Below are 8590 nucleotides of genomic sequence, written 5' to 3'. Positions count from 1 at the left end.
GAGCACCATACATTTTCCAAAACACTCACAAGAGAATTTGCTATGTTCTATTTGCAGTTGAATTGTGACATATAAACCCCTTCCTAAACTTTGCAACACATGGAAAATGGGTAGGAAAAACAACAAATTTCACTGCCCTCCAAACCAATCCTTTTCCCCCTAAGCAAGTGAAATAAACATTTGGAAACTTTGTGGTATAATAAACACTTTCCAAAGATTACTTGGAAAGCTGGGATATGGGCAGATACAGTGTAGTTTGTCATGCAAAGTACTGTTTGGCAAACTCTAGCTACTGGGTAACAATGCAGCCAGAAGTTGTTATACGGTTGAATAGTCAGTGATTCATTCACCAAAAGATAGATCAAAATTTGCCCAGCCATGTAAGATTCTAAATGTAGCTCTTGAAAGATCATAGCTTTTAAAGAAGATGAAGGGAAAGATATAAGGAAATAAGCTATTTCCATGGTCCCAGATGAGCTTGAGTGATCCCATTATTTTCAAGGAGACCAAGTTGTTGTTGCTGTTTATGTATTTGTGATGTCAAAGAATACCAGAGATGGCAGGAGTTAAATCGTGAAAAATATATTTTACTCAGGAATTATTGCAACAGGAGAAAAGAGAGCTGACTATAGAACTGGGCTCAATTCAGAATACAACAGGAAAAGTGGGGATTTATAGCCAAGGAGCAGGGCAGGGGTCAGTGGATGCAAAATTACTAACAGGAAACATCAGACAGGATTCTGACCAAACCAACTTGGCAAGATTCTTGCTGAGAGCAGGCTAAGGTGATCAGACATTACCTGGGGGATGACGAGAGATGAGGAATTTAATTGAAGAATGAGGGTGACTAAGTATCAAGAGTTGGAGTTCTGGTTAAACTGACTTTAAGCAGGATTCTTGCTACAACTGGAATCCACAAGAATAGACACCAAAGCCCAAGGTTGAGACCACAAAGGCTGAATTCAGCCTGATTAGAGTCAGGACAAGGAAAGAACTTTGGTCAGGGTCATAACAGTAAGTAATATTTCATAGGGAACATGATATAGCAAAAGCTTCAAGGTGGCAAGACCCCATCTGTCTTGTCCATTTTGTGTTCCCAAAACTAGGTACCAAGTGTGATACAAAATAGGTGTTCAATAAATATCTTTCCCCATCTATTTCTTTATTTTAAAATATTTAATTAATAAAGATTGAATACGTTCAAGGTGTACAAAACAATGATTTGATGTACATATACATTGTGAATGGTTACCATAATCAAATTAATTAGTACATCCATCACCACTCTTATGGTACGTTAGATCCCCAGAAGTTGTTCTTCTTATAACTGAAAGCGTGAACCCTTTGACCAACAGCTCTCCAATTCCCTCTAAACCACCCTGCTACCCAGTGCCTGACAAGCACCACTGTAATTCTCTCCGTCTACAAATTCACCTTCTTTAGATTCTACCATATAAGACAGACCACATGCTATTTGTTTTTCCGTGTCTGGATTATTTCACTTAGCATAATTGTCAAAGACCTACATCACCTGCCTCTCACCACTTCCTTTCCCCACCTGTCCTCCCTTGCACACTCTGCTTTAGTGGCATTTTTACCAGCCTGCTGCTATTCAAGCATGCCAAGCACATCCCAATTCAGGGTCTTCACACTTATTCTGCATACAGATACCCACGTGGCTCATTCCCTCAATCTATTCTGGTCCAAAAGACCACCAGGAGGGCTAAATAGTAGAAAGGAGAGCTTTATTGGCATTATCAGGTTGCAAAACAGGAAGAGTCCCTGGTGTGGGTTGAAGGTGTTCTTGCTTCAAGGAGGGAAAGGGCAGGTTGGGTTTTATGCCACACAGGGTACATATTACTCAATAGAGTCATACATATTCAGCAGGTTTTGGAGAAAAGCTATGCATATTTACAAGTGGAGCCGAGCAGATGTGCAATGGATAAACATATATGTAATATACGTCCCATGTTCACTTTGGGCAGGGTTTTAGTATTAAAATAGAATAGAATTTGGCTGTTTATGTCAAAATGTTGTAGGACATTTTCCTTAGTTCAGCTAAGAGCTGGGTTCTTGTCACATGACCATCAGAGATTAGGCTCACAGACACTTTGAAGGGTGAGAAAAAATGAAATTTATTGGGCAAAAAGGGGGGAAAAGGGACCCTTCTCAAAGCCAGAGTCCTGCTAGTGTGCTTGCTGCCCCGCAGGCTGAATCCCAGGTTCCACCCAGGAAGAGAGGGTCCAGGCTTCTCCCCACTGGAAACGGGGCAAACTTCCCAAGACTCCATCCCAGTGTGCATTCCTCCCAGTGCACAGGTCTGTTGGAAGTTCTGCCAGGGAGCCCTTCCCACCTGGCCATCTCAAAAAGGTGAACTACAGGACACGGAGACAGTTTGTGCACAGCCTCTATATCTGGCTGAAGCTGGCTTAAGGTCTACATTTGCTTATCGGGAAAGAATGTTTGTAAGGCCGGTCCTCAGTCCAGTCAGAGTTGTAGTGGTCTGGGTTGTAAATCAGAGTTAGGAGGAGCCTGATAGCTCCTATTTTTAGGGAATTTAGGAAGATTGTGTTTTTTTCTTGTAGCCTTAGGAATTTGGAAATTTGTCATATTAGCTGATTTCTGAAAATCGAACTTTATCAATTAAGATGGACCCTAAGGTTAAGAAAACAAAAGTTACCTTAACCTTAGGGTGCATCTTAGTTGATAAAGGAGCATCTATTAAATAATATTTTGGTCTCTCAGATTATACCATTCAGACCTCTACTTCTCAGAGTCAGCCCTAAACAGCCCATCTAAAAGATCCAGGCCTTCCCACCCACCCACCAAACTACTCTCTAGCCCTTTGTCCTGCTCCATTCTTAGTAGCATTCATCATTCCCTACATTATTACACAGCTTTTCATTTTTCATCAACATCCCACCCTGTAACGTGAGCTTCATGAGCACAGAGACTTTGATTTTCTCCCTGAAGAGCCCTTAGAAACAAAAACAAGATTAGTTAAATAATTTAGTGGATAAACCTCGTGTATCACCATAGTTCAGGGGCACTCTTAAACTGCACGTAGCAATCCTAGTCTCTGATAAAACAGACTTTAAACCAACAAAGATCAAAAGAGACAAAGAAGGCCATTACATAATGGTAAAGGGATCAATTCAACAAGAAGAGCTAACTATCCTAAATATATATGCACCCAATACAGGAGCACCCAGATTCATAAAGCAAGTCCTGAGTGACCTACAAAGAGAATTAGACTCCCACACATTAATAATGGGAGACTTTAACACCCCACTGTCAACATTAGACAGATCAACGAGACAGAAAGTCAACAAGGATACCCAGGAATTGAACTCAGCTCTGCACCAAGCAGACCTAATAGACATCTACAGAACTCTCCACCCCAAATCAACAGAATATACATTCTTTTCAGCACCGCACCACACCTATTCCAAAATTGACCACATACTTGGAAGTAAAGCTCTCCTCAGTAAATGTAAAAGAACAGAAATTATAACAAACTATCTCTCAGATCACAGTGCAATCAAGCTAGAACTCAAGATTAAGAACCTCACTCAAAACCGCTCAACTACATGGAAACTGAACAGCCTGCTCCTGAATGACTACTGGATACATAACGAAATGAAGGCAGAAATAAAGATGTTCTTTGAAACCAACGAGAACCAAGACACAACATACCAGAATCTCTGGGATGCATTCAAAGCAGTATGTAGACGGAAATTTATAGCACTAAATGCCCACAAGAGAAAGCAGGAAAGATCCAAAATTGACACCCTAACATCACAATTAAAAGAACTAGAAAAGCAAGAGCAAACACATTCAAAAGCTAGCAGAAGGCAAGAAATAACTAAAATCAGAGCAGAACTGAAGGAAATAGAGACACAAAAAACCCTTCAAAAAATTAATGAATCCAGGAGCTGGTTTTTTGAAAGGATCAACAAAATTGATAGACCGCTAGCAAGATTAATAAAGAAAAAAAGAGAGAAGAATCAAATAGATGCAATAAAAAATGATGAAGGGGATATCACCACCGATCCCACAGAAATACAAACTACCATCAGAGAATACTACAAACACCTCTACGCAAATGAACTAGAAAATCTAGAAGAAATGGATAAATTCCTCAACACATACACTCTGCCAAGACTAAACCAAGAAGAAGTTGAATCCTTGAATAGACCAATAACAGGAGCAGAAATGTGGCAATAATCAATAGCTTACCAACCAAAAAAAGTCCAGGAGCAGATGGATTCACAGCCGAATTCTACCAGAGGTACGAGGTGGAACTGGTACCATTCCTTCTGAAACTATTCCAATCAATAGAAAAAGAAGGAATCCTCCCTAACTCATTTTATGAGGCCAGCATCATCCTGATACCAAAGCCGGGCAGAGACACAACCAAAAAAGAGAATTTTAGACCAATATCCTTGATGAACATTGATGCAAAAATCCTCAATAAAATACTGGCAAACCGAATCCAGCAGCACATCAAAAAGCTTATCCACTGTGATCAAGTGGGCTTCATCCCAGGGATGCAAGGCTGGTTCAATATACACAAATCAATAAATGTAATCCAGCATATAAACAGAAGCAAAGACAAAAACCACATGATTATCTCAATAGATGCAGAAAAGGCCGTTGACAAAATTCAACAATGCTTCATGCTAAAAACTCTCAATAAATTAGGTATTGATGGGATGTATCTCAAAATAATAAGAGCTATTTATGACAAACCCACAGCCAATATCATACTGAATGGGCAAAAACTGGAAGCATTCCCTTTGAAAACTGGCACAAGACAGGGATGCCCTCTCTCATCACTCCTATTCAACATAGTGTTGGAAGTTCTGGCCAGGGCAATTAGGCAGGAGAAGGAAATCAAGGGTATTCAATTAGGAACAGAGGAAGTCAAATTGTCCCTGTTTGCAGATGACATGATAGTATATCTAGAAAACTCCATTGTCTCAGCCCAAAATCTCCTTAAGCTGATAAGCAACTTCAGCAAAGTCTCAGGATACAAAATCAATGTACAAAAATCACAAGCATTCTTATACACCAATAACAGACAAACAGAGAGCCAAATCATGAGTGAACTCCCATTCACAATTGCTTCAAAGAGAATAAAATACCTAGGAATCCAACTTACAAGGGATATGAAGGACCTCTTCAAGGAGAACTACAAACCACTGCTCAAGGAAATAAAAGAGGATACAAACAAATGGAAGAACATTCCATGCTCATGGGTAGGAAGAATCAATATCGTGAAAATGGCCATACTGCCCAAGGTAATTTACAGATTCAATGCCATCCCCATCAAGCTATCAATGACTTTCTTCACAGAATTGCAAAAAACTACTTCAAAGTTCATATGGAACCAAAAAAGAGCCCGCATCGCTAAGTCAATCCTAAGCCAAAAGAACAAAGCTGGAGGCATCACACTACCTGACTTCAAGCTATACTACAAGGCTACAGTAACCAAAACAGCATGGTGCTGGTACCAAAACAGAGATATAGATCAATGGAACAGAACAGAGCCCTCAGAAATAATGCCGCATATCTACAACTATCTGATCTTTGACAAACCTGAGAAAAACAAGCAATGGGGAAAGGATTCCCTATTTAATAAATGGTGCTGGGAAAACTGGCTAGCCATATGTAGAAAGCTGAAACTGGATCCCTTCCTTATACCTTATACAGAAATTAATTCAAGATGGATTAAAGACTTAAACGTTAGACCTAAAACCAGAAAAACCCTAGAAGAAAACCTAGGCATTACCATTCAGGACATAGGCATGGGCAAGGACTTCACGTCTAAAACACCAAAAGCAATGGCAACAAAAGCCAAAATTGACAAATGGGATCTAATTAAACTAAAGAGCTTCTGCACAGCAAAAGAAACTACCATCAGAGTGAACAGGCAACCTACAAAACGGGAGAAAATTTTTGCAACCTACTCATCTGACAAAGGGCTAATATCCAGAATCTACAATGAACTCCAACAAATTTACAAGAAAAAAAAAACAACCCCATCAAAAAGTGGGCGAAGGACATGAACAGACACTTCTCAAAAGAAGACATTTATGCAGCCAAAAAACACATGAAAAAATGCTCACCATCACTGGCCATCAGAGAAATGCAAATCAAAACCACAATGAGATACCATCTCACACCAGTTAGAATGGCCATCATTAAAAAGTCAGGAAACAACAGGTGCTGGAGAGGATGTGGAGAAATAGGAACACTTTTACACTGTTGGTGGGACTGTAAACTAGTTCAACCATTGTGGAAGTCGGTGTGGCGATTCCTCAGGGATCTAGAACTAGAAATACCATTTGACCCAGCCATCCCATTACTGGGTATATACCCAAAGGACTATAAATCATGCTGCTATAAAGACACATGCACACGTATGTTTATTGCCACATTATTCACAATAGCAAAGACTTGGAACCAAGCCAAATGTCCAACAATGATAGACTGGATTAAGAAAATGTGGCACATATACACCATGGAATACTATGCAGCCATAAAAATGATGAGTTCATGTCCTTTGTAGGGACATGGATGAAATTGGAAATCATCATTCTCAATAAACTATCGCAAGAACAAAAAACCAAACACCGCATATTCTCACTCATAGGTGGGAACTGAACAATGAGAACACATGGACACAGGAAGGGGATCATCACACTCTGGGGACTGTTGTGGGGTGGGGGGAGGGGGGAGGGATAGCATTGGGAGATATACCTAATGCTAGATGACGAGTTAGTGGGTGCAGTGCACCAGCATGGCACATGTGTACATATGTAACTAACCTGCACATTGCGCACATGTACCCTAAAACCTAAAGTATAACAATAATAAATAAAAATAAATAAATAAATAAAAATAAATTAAAAACAGAAAAAAAAACTGCATGTAGTTGGATTACATTCTTTCACCAATGAAAGAATCTCTACTGATGGCATGTTTAATCAATTGACATTTATGGCACTATTGATAAATTCTGATTTATTTCTACAATCTTATTTTTTAACCATGTAATTTCTTTGCTTCTCTTTTTCTTTTTCCTTAACATTTCGCATGTATTAAACTTTAAAATCTTCTTTGTTTTCCCCCATTTATTTAAAGGTTTAAAGTCTCTGGTTTATTTTTTTCTTTCTAGATTTTATTCATTTAAAGTCTTTTTTAATATTACAAAGAGATGCATGATTATTTTATTAAATAATGTAACACAATCCAGGTGTGGTGACACACGCCTATAATACTAACATTTTGGGAGGCCAAGGTGGGTGGATCGCTTGAGTTGAGGAGTTTGAGACCAGCCTGGACAACATGGCAAAACCCTGTCTCTATAAAATAATAAGAAGAATAATGTAATACAATACAAAGACATGGTGGTGAGCAGAATTCTGAGATGTCCCCAAACCCCCAACCCCTGCTTAATCGCTCCCTGTGGCCACAGATAGGACCTGTAACCATTAAGGGTTAGTCACTCCTTTGATTAGGTTGTGTTAAGTGACAAAGGTAGTAGGATGGTTACTCTAGTGATTATTCAACATTATATAAGAGTCTGTCTTGGCAGACTGGAGAAAGATCATCCTGCCTGCTCAGAAAAGGAAGCTGCCAGGTTTTGAGAAATCCACACAACTAGGACCTGAGAAAAGCCTCAAAGAGCTCACAGTAAACTTCAGCCCATATCCAGCAAGAAAATGGAGAATTTAATTCCATAACCACAAGCAATTAAATTCTGCCAATCTGGATGAACCTGGAAAAAAGCCCTGAGCTCTGGATAAGAATGCAGCAGACTGACACCCTGATTTTGGTTTTGTGAGGCCCTGAGCAGAGAGTCAAGATAGGCCATGTCCAGGCTTCTGAACTACAGAATTGTGAGCTAACAAAGGGGTGTTGTTTAAAGCCACTAAGTCTGCAGTAGCCTATTACACAACAATAATAACTGATACAGATGTCTACATAGGTTTTGGCCTGAGCAATTGGATGGATGGAGCGATGATTAGCCAAGATGGGGAAGAGTGCAGGAGATGGCCTGGTGCACATTTTCTCATCTAATGGGGGAGATAAAAGGGAACTTAGGAGAGATGACATAGAATCCTCATGGAACTGGAGGAGACAATGAGGAACAATCAAGTCTCTATTGTAGAATTCTACCCATAAAAGCTTTCAGAAAGATTCTCGTCTAAGTCTTTCTTCACTGCTCACTCAAAAATTGATTCCCAACTAAATAATGGATGTGTTTTCTCAAGCAAATGGAAATGTACTTAAATGGAATGTAGAATTGATGCTGTTTTTTTCTTAATCCTGAAGCAAATATACTTCTCCTTCCACAGAATTAGTTTCCTCTAATATGCTCTCAGTAAGGATCTTTTCGTATTTTAGAAAACCTAAGCTTGTTGTATGCTGCTAACACTTGATGGCAACCAACCTAATATTGGCCAAAGGATAAATGCTTCCTATCAGTGGTCTCAGAATTATCTACAGGTTCAAACGGTGGCTTTCTCATCCTGCCGGACACAAATCTACACTCCTGTAACCTTCCTGAAATGACAGATCA

Source organism: Pongo abelii, chromosome 7 (assembly GCF_028885655.2).
Source record: "Pongo abelii isolate AG06213 chromosome 7, NHGRI_mPonAbe1-v2.0_pri, whole genome shotgun sequence".
In the NCBI taxonomy this organism is placed as follows: Eukaryota; Metazoa; Chordata; class Mammalia; order Primates; family Hominidae; genus Pongo; species Pongo abelii.
Note: the sequence above shows the minus strand (reverse complement) of the source record.